Source organism: Megascapheus bottae, unplaced genomic scaffold (assembly GCF_031878675.1).
Source record: "Megascapheus bottae isolate mThoBot1 unplaced genomic scaffold, mThoBot2.hap1 HAP1_SCAFFOLD_76, whole genome shotgun sequence".
NCBI classification, from domain to species: Eukaryota; Metazoa; Chordata; class Mammalia; order Rodentia; family Geomyidae; genus Megascapheus; species Megascapheus bottae.
Window position 1 is genome coordinate 122,342 of NW_028327824.1, and position 7,026 is coordinate 129,367.

Below are 7,026 nucleotides of genomic sequence, written 5' to 3' on the forward strand. Positions count from 1 at the left end.
AGCAAAAAACAGAACCATGTGATTCTGGGATTTCCTCCTGACTTGGATATTATTTTAGTGGGAAACTAGAAGGATTAAATGTGGAGAGATAGGAAATGAATCTGGGGTATATATGCCAGACTCCTCAACAGGCCACTTTTTCCTGCAGCAGTGAAACCAACTTTAGAAAAGGATGAAGGCAGCACAGCCTAAGAAAAATAGGCGAGGTCAGCAGCAACACAGAAAACCTAAAACAATTTCTGGAGGCACAATGATTTTCTTAACTGACTTGCTTGGGCCCTAGGTCTTGGGAATTTACAGAGGAAAATGAGAGCCAGTGAATGGGAGACATAAGGAAATGTCCCACAATGAGTAGGGACAGAGCAGGGTTTCTGGCTAGTGTTCATCCTTAGATTCTGAGTTTACATGAAATTCATAGGCTAGAACAGTCTGCCTATTGGGAGAGTGTGTGCACAACTACAACTGTGTTTGGGAATACAAGGTATACGTGGAAACATGTTTCAAAGTGTGCATGGCAAAAGCATACAAATGTTTTCTAATATAAAGAGGGCCCCTATATCTTTCTGAAGTACCAGGCTAGGATGTGGCTTTCTATCCCCAGCCTTTCTGGATGACTTCTGGAATTCAGATTATTCTCTTCTTTAGTTGGGATTTCTGTACAGCCAGGTTTGGTTAGGTGCCTACTAGTACCAGGGAGTTTTTCTGACCCAGCGCAGTGTAAATCCAGCATCTGTTCGGATTTTGATTGAAGCAGCCTCTGCCTCTCGCACAGTCTCCTTCACAGACTGCATGAGGTTCTGGGCATTGTGAAGCAGCATCTCTGTGGCCTGCTCAGACTTCTCGTCACTGGTGTTGGTCCGGCCCAACATGGTGGCCTTCACTGTGGACAGGATTTTCAGCTGGGTACTTATAGTTGGGATTCGCTCACATACCTGTAAGAGATTGGTTCTAATCTGCTTATCTGTGCACTGCTTGGCAACCTCCTTGGCCAACCGGGTGACCTCATCTGAGGCCTTGGCGATGTCCTTGGCACACTGGATGAGTGCCCGCTTGGTACCACTGCCCCCTCTTACCAGCCGAGACATTTCAGCCATCAGTAGAGCCATGTGCTTGGCTGCTGCAATGATGTCATTGCCCTTGCTGGACCATTTACCAGCTTCATCATGGAGCTGTCTGGCGGCCATCATCATTGGCTGGTTAATCACCTCCCAGCTTTCTGCTCGGGGAACTCTTCATCCTTTTCCTCTGGAGGTGGGGTCTGGGTGGAGGGACTTCACCCTCAGGCAGTGGTGGTTTGGGAGGAGCAAGTTCATCTGTTAGACGGAGCTGTTCAAGGTCTGGTGGAGGCGGTGGGAAGTCAGGTTCCTGAGGTTGGAACGCTTCTCTGACCTTGGCCACAGCTCCCAGGATCCGATATCCTGAATCCAGGAAGCTCTTTTGCAGGCCAGGGTCAGAGATGTTTCCAGCCACAGCCTTGGCATCCATCACCATCGGAGAGATTGTTTTGCTCAGTTCATCAGAGGCGGCTTTGACAGCCTCACGGAACTTGGGATCCTCAGAGTTCTCCACCTCCCTCTTAGCAACCAGCAGGATTCGGTTCGCCCGACGAGCAATACTGGTTGCTCCAGCGACCAGCATCTGTGGCTGAATGTTGGCCATGGCTACCTTACACTTGTCCAGGTCCTTCTTGATGGCTTCTTCAGAAGCATCCAAGAGAGATTTGGTATCAATCGCTTCGTCAACCAGCCCTGTCATTTTTTCAACATTATCAATCCACTGGTTCTTCATAGTCTCAAAATGTTCATAAGCAGCTTGTTTTCCAGGGTTCCTAAGTAAGATGCGAGCAGCAGATACAACCTGGGGTGTGAGTTCTCGGGCTGTCTTCACTGATGCCTGAATGCCTTCCACTGTTGATTTATTAGCAGTACCAACAGCAGCTGCCTTCTCTGCTGTGGCTCCAAGCCTTCCTGAATGGTTCTCAAAGTTCGATGCTCTCTCATCAAATACCTCTTCCCTATTAGGAGTATCAGGAGGGGCAGTAGCTGCCACTGCCAAAAGCTTGATGGGAGTTGTGGTATCACTGAAAATATCTGACACTTCCTGAGTCATGGATTCCTGCATCTGGGCTTTCAGATCCTTTAAAGAGTCTTGAATCTGTGATGCAAGTGCTCTGGCCTGAGGACTCTCCCCTTCCCCTCGAGAAGCCAGGTCAGCCAGCTGAGCTGTCAGCTGATCCACGTGGTCACACTTAGCCAGAAGATCTTGGCGATAAGGTCCCATCATCACATTAGCCAGACGATGCCCTTCAGCTACAAGCCCCCGGATGGCAGCCTGACCGACTCCCCGGTCATCCACTGTGGGATTGTCAATCCACCGCTGGGCTTGCTCAATCTTGCCCTCCAGGTGGACAGCTGCCTTGGCAGGTCTGCTGTTGGCCACAGCCTTGTTGGTTTTGGTCTGCAGGTTCTGCAAGGCCGTAGCTACCTGTTTGGCCAGTGCTCTAGCTTCTGGTGAATCTCCTTTACCCTGTCTTCGTAAATCTGCTAATTTAGAAGTCAGAGCAGCTATTTCTCCAAGGGAACGCAGAATGTCATCTCTCTCTTTTGGATCATCACACAATTCGGCTATTTTCCAAGCTTTAGCCAAAGCCCCTCGAATCTGTTCTTCCCCTTTGGGTCCACCATTTGGATCTGCAAGCCAATTCTGAGCAGCATCGATCTTCTTCGCAATGCTCTGCTTCGAGTTTGTCATGGCTTCCAACTTGCGGGCTGCGTTTTCCACCTTTGCTGTGAGCACATCCAGTCCTTGCTCTATTCCTTGGTGATCCCATGTGGTTTTGGCTTTTTAAATTTTATCTCTCCTACTAGAAGTGTAGTGATTTGTGTATCACATTTTAATTGATGATGGCATACATTTATTTTACACTTAATACTGAGCTTCATCAAAATGGAGGCAATCCAATGAAGCCAAGTACATATAGCATATACAGTATGAATATGATAGAAAGCTAATTAGGCTTAGTAGTGTGGGGAATCTGGTAACGTCTGTATGTGTGTGTCTGTGTATAGTAAGGCTAGAAATCTGAGGCTCAAATGCTTGGCATTTGATTATGACTCGTTTTGTATCACTACACTTGACCCTCCACTTTCTTCCTTTTTACTGGTTAAGTATTTACCTGTCTCGGGTAGCTATGAACCCTAAACCTCTGAGTCTCCTGTGTATCTAGGATTATACCTATGAGCTACTGGCAACCAGGTGTATCAGCATGTGATTTCTTTCTTTTATTAAGTTCACCCCAATGTCAAAGGAAAATGTATCACTTACAGTTAGGACTACTCAGATAAGACACAGGAGGTTAACACATGGGTAACTTTAGTAATTCTTACCAACTTTCTCTATGATTTATATCATTTATATGAGTACTACATAATTTGCTCCTTTTAGCTCTAATTGTGGAAACATTTTAGTCACTTATAAACAAATTGATTCCTACTCTTAGGATTTGTGTTTGTTTATTTTGTTTGGCTTTGCTGTTTCGTTTTTTGTTTTTGTTTTTGTTTTTGCCAGTCATGGGGCTTGAACATGATGGCTTTCTCAAGGCCGTCTCCCCACCACTTAAGCCACAATAGCACTTCTGGCTTTTACTATGTATGTGGTACCTATGAATCAAACCCAGGCCTTTGTGCGTGGCGGCAAGCACTCTACCACTAGGACAAACTTCCAGATCTCTTTCTCTTGGTTTTATAAATTGTTAGCTATTTCAGGACAGGGTTTATTGAGGGTTAATTCTCCCCTGCTTATGGAAAACCTTTCTGATGTCCTCTGTTTTGTAAGGTTATCACTCGCCTGCAGTATGTGTGAATAACAGGTAGTTTTCTGTCGTGTTTTCGTGTATTTCTACCTCAATGCCAAGCCCTTTTCTGAACACATTTGAGTCCACATATGCTAGGCATAAATTGGTAAACTACCCTAGGCAGCTGGTCCTTTAAAGAATGAGCAAATGCCAGTGCTACAGCTGAAGGACCTTAAGAATGAGTTCCTCCTGAAAATGTAAGTTGGGTTCCTTCCCTTCCTCACTGACTCTCTATCCACTACCCACGTGGGATATGCATCTGTCCTCATTGGATACACAGCCTTGGGCTGTGACCCTGCAGCCTCCAGAACCATATGACAGACTTTTACTTTTCAAATACAGTTTTCTCACTCAGGTCTACTATTAGAGCAATGCAATTATCAAGACAACCACCATTTCCCCTCATGTTCCCACTATTCCCTAGCTCAGTAAATTCAACTGATTTGAACAAGTGGAGAATTACCATTTTGAAAAATGCATACAAGTATAATATTCATTTGATTTTCAACAGTCTGAATGAGTCTATAATATGACCATCTGATATTTAGAAGAAACTACCGTAATAATACAATTTTACTAATGGTTCTTTAGATCATCATTTGGGACTTAGTGACAGTTATTTTTTTATTGTAATTAATAGAAGGGCTACTGGAGAAAGTAATGTAACTATTAGATACTTTCTGAGATTATTTCCAATAGTCTAAATTGAATAAGTTCGTATTTTGTCCAATTCTTTACTTGACCTTCTGTGATAGCAGAAATGTTCTATACTGTACATCCTAGAAGTCTCATGTGATTTTAGGTTCTAGGAATGTGGCTACTGGTAACTTTTCATTTGATCACATCTGAACCAATTGAAATGTACTGACACAGATATCTGTGTCTGGTGGCTATCATGTTAAATAACACAGATTGTTCCCTTTTCTGCATCTACCTGGGTAGCTCTTATTATCTCTTATGTATTTGTGACATGTCTTTGACAAACGAATGTGTAGAAAGATGGATGTTGGAGAGATGGATGAATGGTTGAGTGACATGGAAGGATAGCTGGAGGGATGGTTATGTGGGATGGATGGATGGATGAACACATGAATGAACATGTTCATTAACCTCAAATATACTTAACAAAACAGTAAGTGCCGAAATTAACATACAGTTTGCCTTTGGTTTTTTAGTTCCGTTTTTATTTTCATTTTTATTGTCGGGTAATGTATAGATGGGTTACATAGTTCGATTTTTGGCAGTGCTGAGGACCTACCAGGGCCTGTGTATGCTGGGTGGTCTTTACCACACATCTCTGCCTCAGCCCATAGCACTGCTTCTTACCATCATATATCCATGCACAATATCTCATTGCAATTGAACAATTTGGGAATTCCTGCCGTATGGTGATTTGGGGTGCCGACCAACAGAACTTACTCTGCATTGGGAAAGACCTATCTGTTCATTCCAAACTACATGTTGGGCCTTACTGATTCTACACTCTGGGGCACATCCACTCAGCACAGGGCAGGGTGGGAGATGAGGCCTTGGGTTCCTTGACTGGAAACCTCCTTGCTCTGCTCTCTGGATAGTGGATGTGCTTGGGAGCTTTGGGAGGATGCCCTGTCTTCCCTGTCACGCTGCTCCCCTCTACACAAGGTAGGACCAGGCAAAGTTCAGTTCCTCAGGGCCCCTCAGGCCTATGGCCTTCCTTGTCCTATGTGAAGTGCAGAACCCCACATGGGTCCCTGTTGGGAGCCAGAGTGGAATCAAACTGAACCTTGATTTGCATCAGACAATGGCTTTATTGCCTTATTGTTTTCTGGCCTTATTCTGTTTAAATGACCTGAGAATTACCATATGAATGTAACACCTGGAAGTTCCCTGGGTCTGAAGAAGGGAAGAAGCTGGAGTGGAAAATAAATGGGGCAGTCTTTACCTGGACTGCAGACATCCCGGACCCGGTGTGTCTGTCTCTCTTCTATTTTTTCCTAGTCCTTGCCCCTTATTTCAGGAACCCCAATCTGTGAACCCTGGTTTGCTGCCGGCTGGCCCCGGCAGGTCCCCCTGGCCCTGGCCCCGGAGTGGGGGCCGTGGTAGCCAGGGTACTTCTCTACCACTGGAGCTCCCACTTGCCTGCTTTCCTTCCTTCTTGCTTGCTCATCTTTCTTAATTTTTCTCCAAAGACTAGGTCACAGGCCCTGAGTTTAAGGACCAATAATCACACACACACACACACACACACACACACACACACACACACACACACACAGTGGCCAGGAGCATGCTGGATTCCTGTGATGTCTCAGATGAGCAGAACATGTGGCCCAGGAAGCATGGCACGTCCTCGGCATAGAGGACCAATTTGTCTGTGCCTGACTCCTAACCTGGCTGGACCCCTCTGGTCACCTTGGACTCCTGTCCCGATTTTGGCCATCACCATGTGCTCACTCATGTCCCCAGGTGAGTCCTAGGTTTCCCCTAAAAAAAAAAAGGCTAAAATACCAGATGTATAGGCTTGGATGTCTGAAGATTACAATTAATAAACAGGCAGCAAATGCACCTGTAATCCTTGCTTCTTGAAAAGCTGAGATCTGAGCACTGGAATTCCAAGTCAACCTTGGCAATTATGTCAATAAAAACTCATCTCTCTGATTACCCATCAGAAAACAGTAAGTGGTGCTGTGACAGAAAGTGGTACAGCACTAGCCTTGTTTGAAAAAGCTCAGGAACAGGGTCCAGGCCTTGAGTTCAAGGCTGTTTTGACCATAAAGATATGAAGGTAGAACAGGGGGTAATAATGTGAAAATACTAACATAATGAATATGATGGGAAAATAGTAGAATAATGAATATGTTATGAAAATACTAGATGAATGTGATGTGAACATACTAATATAATGAATATGATTAGAATGAAAGAACAATGGGATGAAATATAGCTAAACTACTTCTAGAAGTATATTGTTAATGCCAACTTGTATCTAAAGGCATATGGCCATAAGAGATAAAACCACTAGAACAGGGAATGGGGCAGTAACGATGGAAACTGCCAGCATCCAGGCACACGGGATAGAGTAATTGCAAATGGCTAAGAACCAGACACCTTGCCATAGGAGAAAAGGTAAGAACCCAGCACACCCCTGGGCACAACTAATTGAAAAGAGACTTTTCTGGGCCCTAACCAAGCAA

General features: G+C 44.7%; 1 pseudogene; it reads right to left on the reverse strand.

Moving 5' to 3' along the window:
* Positions 1-379: 379 nt before the first annotated feature.
* On the reverse strand, positions 380-6,290 carry LOC150039105 (vinculin pseudogene; annotated as a pseudogene).
* Between the last annotated feature and the right edge of the window lie 736 nt (positions 6,291-7,026).